This window comes from Struthio camelus, chromosome Z (genome assembly GCF_040807025.1).
Source record: "Struthio camelus isolate bStrCam1 chromosome Z, bStrCam1.hap1, whole genome shotgun sequence".
Taxonomy (NCBI): domain Eukaryota; kingdom Metazoa; phylum Chordata; class Aves; order Struthioniformes; family Struthionidae; genus Struthio; species Struthio camelus.
The window spans coordinates 34073186-34079082 of record NC_090982.1 but is presented as its reverse complement, the minus strand read 5'-3'; the positions used below and the strand labels follow the sequence as shown (position 1 = coordinate 34079082).

Genomic DNA, 5897 nt, shown 5'->3' with positions numbered 1-5897 from the left:
TGTTAGCATATGAACTGGAATTAACTCTGAAGAGTTAGCTTCACTGCAAGAAAAAGGGAGTACCTTGAGCGTAAACAACCTGTCTGTCAGCCTGACAAGCTGCCAGCCTGAGGAGAACCTTCCAGAAGGGCAGGTGGAGAGCAACAGTGGCAGCCAATCCACAGGCCCCGCAGCAATGAGAGCCAATCAGCACTGGGTATTCTTAGTCCCGCCCTATAATGCATTAGTGCTCAAGGTGCTGATCTGCAGAGGCCTGGCAGAGTGAAGCCTGGGGGAGGCTGTGGCCTGGCTGGCCCAGCTCCCCACCAGTGCCCTGCAGGGCTGGCACTGCTGCCATTGCCATTGCCATTGCCATTGCCAGATTCATGAGAATTGCATGCAGCTGTGATTAAGTGTTTTGGTGCCTGAGTCCCTTTAGTCTCTGCACCGTTACCTGGCCTTAAAGTGTGACACCTGTGCTGGAAGTGCTAAACCTGAAGCAATAGCAGTATGTTTTAGCAACTGGATTTGTGTATCTGTGTGTGCTGAGAGTGTTGTTTCTTCTCTTTTTTTTTTTTTTAAAAAAAGAAGATTTTGCTGAAGTTTTTGAAAGAGAAAGCTAAGACTTCAGTTTATGACCCTGTGTGTCCAAAAATGCTTCCATTATTCTACTCCAGCTCCGCTTTATTGACTTCTGACACAGTAAACTAAGGTTTACAGGGTATGGAAGTCCATTTTTTCTCAAAAGAGAGCACACCATTGCTCTCTCCTCTTGTAAGCACAAGTGAAAATTAGCATAGCCTTGGTTATGTGTCTGAAAACTGTTAGGAAGTACAACCTATTTAGTGTCAACTATAAAACTACTGCTATACGATGATTATTGTTTTTCTTTCTTCACGGTTATGACTATTACACTGTGCATGATCTTTTGTTTTATTTAATCTTCCAAATGGATCAAAAAATCAGCCTAGCATTAGCAGCTAAAGGCAATAATCATCTCCCTGAAAGGCAAAGGTAAATCACAGCATAAAATGTCTCAGGCTTGTTAGTTTTAACAAGAGTGAATGAATCAGAACAGTTTTCTTCCTGTATATCTTTTAGTTTTAATAATGTTCTTAGCCTTAGTTTTAATATTGTTCTTATTTGGAAACATGAAGAGTTGACTATTGTCTGAAATGTTCAGAAAAGACATCTTTATGGTAACTACAGGTAATCACATAAACCACAGTCTTTGAGAGTAAGATCAAATCTAATGCCAAGCTGTTCAGGCCTTATGGAAATTTAGTTTCAGTTGTTCCATTCTCCGAATTCTAACAGCTCTGCAGGAGGATCGAATTTAAAAAATAAATAAATAAACAGGAATGCATAAAGCAGATAAGCAACACTGTGGTTTGCTTATTTATAAAAATGAAGAACATAACCATCTATTAGGAGGGTAGCAATGGAACTAACTGATAAAAGTTGCTTGTTAACTACTAATGGTCTAACATAGATTTATACTTAGCTGAAAAGGCATGCTCAGGCAAATGGCTCCTTTTGTTCTTCTAAACAAGAAATTGCCAATATCCTCCTCCTTTTATCTGATTCACTTACTCTATGACTGCATATATATTATTTTGACTAGTATAGTTCTGTAATCTGATGTGTTTCTTAAATTAGATACCTTAGTTATAAGCCTTAAATTAAGAAAAGAAAATACTACCAACATTAGCCTCCTCTTTTAAATACTTCAGTGAAATTCAGTATGACTTGATGAATATCACAAGATTTTAGTGAGTGAATAGATTAAAATATAAGAATACATATATATCATAAGACATTTTAAACAGTCTAAGCTGTAATTCCTTGAGCTCTAGGGAATGAGAAACAGATAAAAGTTGCGTTTCCACTGCCACAATCCTCTGTCCAATAGTACTCCTAATCCACAGTCACATTTGGGTTAGTCATTGCAACAGCATCTCATCTATCTGGAAATATTTGATACAAACACACTTTTATTTTAGTATTCTTGGTTGCAATTCTAAGTTACTAAGGAATATCTAGGTGCTGGGAAGATAAGGACTACTAAACTGGTTGCTACCAGCTTGGTTTTAAATGATCTCAGGATTTTCTTACAGAAGGGTTTTAATCCTATTTACATTGTCAGAGTATGACGCATGCATCATGAGGCAAGATGCCAGAATCTGACCCTAAATATTCATAACCTTCTAATTTTGAGAAAAAAGGCTGCTTTGTACAATAGAACAATAGACTGCTTTGTGGTGAGTGCTGCAGCACAGGAATGGATTTTCTAAATTAAACTTAACAGAAGAGCTGACTGTGCTGTATAATATATTAGAACTCTGTCTTTAAAGCTTTTTCTTCCCCAGTGATTGCCTTTTCTCACACCAGAAATAAAAATTTCACTTTTATTTAGCTATATTCAGCCCTTGATTAATACAGACTCTTTATCTTCCTAGTGAAGTATATCTGTAGCAAAAGAATTCACCTGGTATTATGGAGAAACGTTAACACACTAAGATATCAATTAATTTATCTAGTTTATGGGATCATAGTACTGAGAAGTGTGTAGAGGAGACTCTGAGTTGGCACATGTGTACATATATATACATACATAAATTCAACTAATCATCACATTTAAGCCTACATTTTAGGTCACACCATTCCTCCAATACAGCAATTAAGGATTAATTAAACTCTGAACCATTAGTTATTATCAGGTCTGTCTCAACCAATTCTAGGCTATGATGTTTTGTCACACTTCTATATTCTTCTTATGTTTAATAAAAAGCATAAAGAGAGAGCCTATCTTCTTTGGACAACAGCTCAATCTTCAGACTAGTAACCACAAAGAAATCTCTCACAGAGATTCTATCAAGAATGGAAGAAATCGTTGTCTTGAAATTGGGATAAGATTAAAATAAGCAACTTTTTTCAGAGGATTATGTAGCAGATGGCTAAATCAAGTAATACTCTGAATGTTAAGGCAAAACAAACTTATTGGTAATACCAACAACGCCATATTACACTATTGTCTGGAATGTTAAAAGATTTAATATTTTAAATAACATTTTCATTTTCATTTTATTTTATGGACTTCCTTTTATGGAACAAACTAGAGCTGTATACAGATAGTTATTCCATCTGTTTTACTTCTTCAGATCCATATCAAACATATGGGAGAAGGATGATTTTGTCCTTTTCATTCTAGTCTCTCTCAGATATCCCTGCTATGTCATTCAGTTGCCTAGATTTATTAATAAATACTTTATTACACATGTAGATGTGTATCATGTACACAGTGAAAAGAGAAATACATAACCCAATTGTGTATTTGGTTTTATTTATGATCTAGATTGAAGGAGGAGCTGAGAGATCAATTCCTTTTCTTTTAGGAAAAAAGGTATCCAAGAAATTATGTAAAATGCACATGTGGTAGTAATGTAATGATATAAAATGCCATATAATTTATGTTTCTTCCATGTTCATTCCTATCCGTTTAATTTAGTGACTTTTATTGCTTAGTGCATTCGATATTAGTGTGAGAATAACTGAATAGGATGATTAACTACATTTCAGTTGTAGATCTAAATTATGCTTTCAATTATTTCTGGATTATGCTTGGATTAACATCTAAAGTTTAGAATTTTCTCTCTATTTAAAGCCCATTTTGACACTTGACCCAAATGGAACACCTCTGCTTAGCTTTTATGGTAATGCTGTTTACTAGATGCATTACTCTGAAGCAGAGCATGGTAGGCAATGTAGCTAGAAGTTTGGTGCACAAACAGAATGTGATTAGCTGCTTTAATGGGAGATATGCAGCTTTGTTTGCTATGGAACTGCTATATTTCAATGATAAAAAGGGGAACCAAAATCCATTTTTTCACTATATTAAACAAGTATTACTCATTTGAAAATTAGAAATTGGAATTAATGTAACAATAAGAAAAATAACTGAATTCATCCTAACTTAATAGAATAAATGCAAGTATCAGCAATTTTAACAAGAAATCAGTACAATTTATTGTTCCTTGAATATTTATTTTTGTTTTCCAAGAGTACATGTCAAGACTGTTTTCATGTACACTTCCAAACACACACACACTGCACAGAAAACTGATGGATTCCCTCTCCTGCTTAACATACAAATGTACTTTTTTCAGTGTCAAACTAATTGGAGAAAACATGCGGAAGAACAGATGGCACCATGTTCCTGAAGAAAACAAAACAAAAAGGCAAAAAAAATAGAAGCAAAAACCACCTATAATGTCTGTTCATTCTCAGCACTCCTTAGGGACTGATGAAGAAACTGCTTCAATAATTTAAAGTCACAAACAGCCAATGAATAATTTACTTCGTATTTTACAGTTCTCTAGTTCAAGTCAAACCAACTTACAGATGTTATCATAGGGGCTTTGATATTGTGGAAATTTATAACAGTTATCTCAGTAAAACCTAAGTGGCACTTGAGGACAAAATGAGGTATCTACCATTGCTATCAACCACGACGATATTTACCAAAATGTAAATGTTACAGATTTCTTCTTTGAATGTCATGCAGCTCAAATGATCCCGAGTAAAATATGCAACAAAAATAAATGAAAGCTTCTGAAAACATAGCTTTTGTATTTTATCAAGTGTAAATTGAGTAGGAAAACAGAGTGGAGATTTTCATAGAGAGTAAGCACGTGAAACTGAATCAGAACAGAGATCGTGTTTGCTAGAAGGCCAAACAATTCACCTGAGGATTGTATAGCCCTAAAAGGAGTTTTAAAATGAATAGAGAAAAGAAATGTGAGACCCTGGAGTGAATTACTAGGAAGTTTTTTTTTTTTTTGAATGAAAGGCTATTGTGCTATAAAGGAAGTAAAGCCATAATGACCTGCAACATTACCGAACGATTCTCAGAGGAGTTTTGTTTTATGAGCTATAAGTAACTATACTAGCTAAAGTATAGATCATCCAGTCACTGTTTTGCTTCATATGGGAGCAAACCTTAGCTTAGAAGGCGCTTCTGGAATCTAGTCTAGCCCTTAGCGCTTGATTTAGCTGTATATTCCATCCTTCAACTCATTTTGTTCCTAAATCCATTTCCTCAACAGAGCAATCTTCTTGGATGGTAGAAATGCCTTATATAATGCAATGTTTTAAACATTTATTAGTTGTACTTGTACCTTGCTAAATATACTTCGCAATCATAAAGCTATATGCAGAAAGCCTGGAAGAGTTCTCAGAAGAGTACTTTCCTCCTTTCCCCTGTACAGGAGAAATAAATCCGTCTATAAGCTCTAGGCAGGTGCTTGATTTAAAAGCATGGAGCTTCCATGCCCCCTTTCAGCAGCCTGTCCACCCGTTTAACTATTTTGTAGTTAGAAAATCTGTTGAAACATCTGGACTGAATTGTTTGTCTTCCAAATTAAGCTGATTATTTCTTGTGTGCTTATTTCCAACAACCTAAGAGAAAAACCGTCAAGCTTCTAAAACATAAAACACAATTGCATTCCTACTGACCTTTTTCTACTCAAAACAGATCCAAATCAAACTTTCTTGACAAATATTTTCCAAACATATCTTTGTCACTATCTTTAGGTTTCTTTCCAAATTATTAATTTTTCTTACTATGTGGTACCTATATGTGCCCACAGTATTCCAGTTAAGCCCCAATAATAGAACAATACCATTTATATTCTGGCAATTGGCACAGGAAAAAAAACAATACATTTTATATCCTAATATTACAATTATGAAAAATGGTGATCTATTGAGAGTTTTGAGTTTTCTTCTTTGGATATATTTTGTACATTGTACATCATTACTTGGAACAAGATAGAACAGTGACATTTTGATAGGATTGGAAAGAAAGGTGATTAAAAGGTAGTGGAGTACATTAGAAGACAGAGGATATACAAAAAAGC

At 34.9% G+C, this 5897-nt stretch overlaps 1 long non-coding RNA gene across 1 annotated transcript; it reads left to right on the top strand.

Moving 5' to 3' along the window:
* The first annotated feature begins 935 nt into the window (after positions 1-935).
* Positions 936-4173, top strand: LOC138064757 (uncharacterized). The gene is made up of 3 exons (XR_011138011.1): positions 936-993; positions 3335-3382; positions 4146-4173. It is a non-coding gene; the product is annotated as an uncharacterized lncRNA (long non-coding RNA).
* Positions 4174-5897: the final 1724 nt, after the last annotated feature.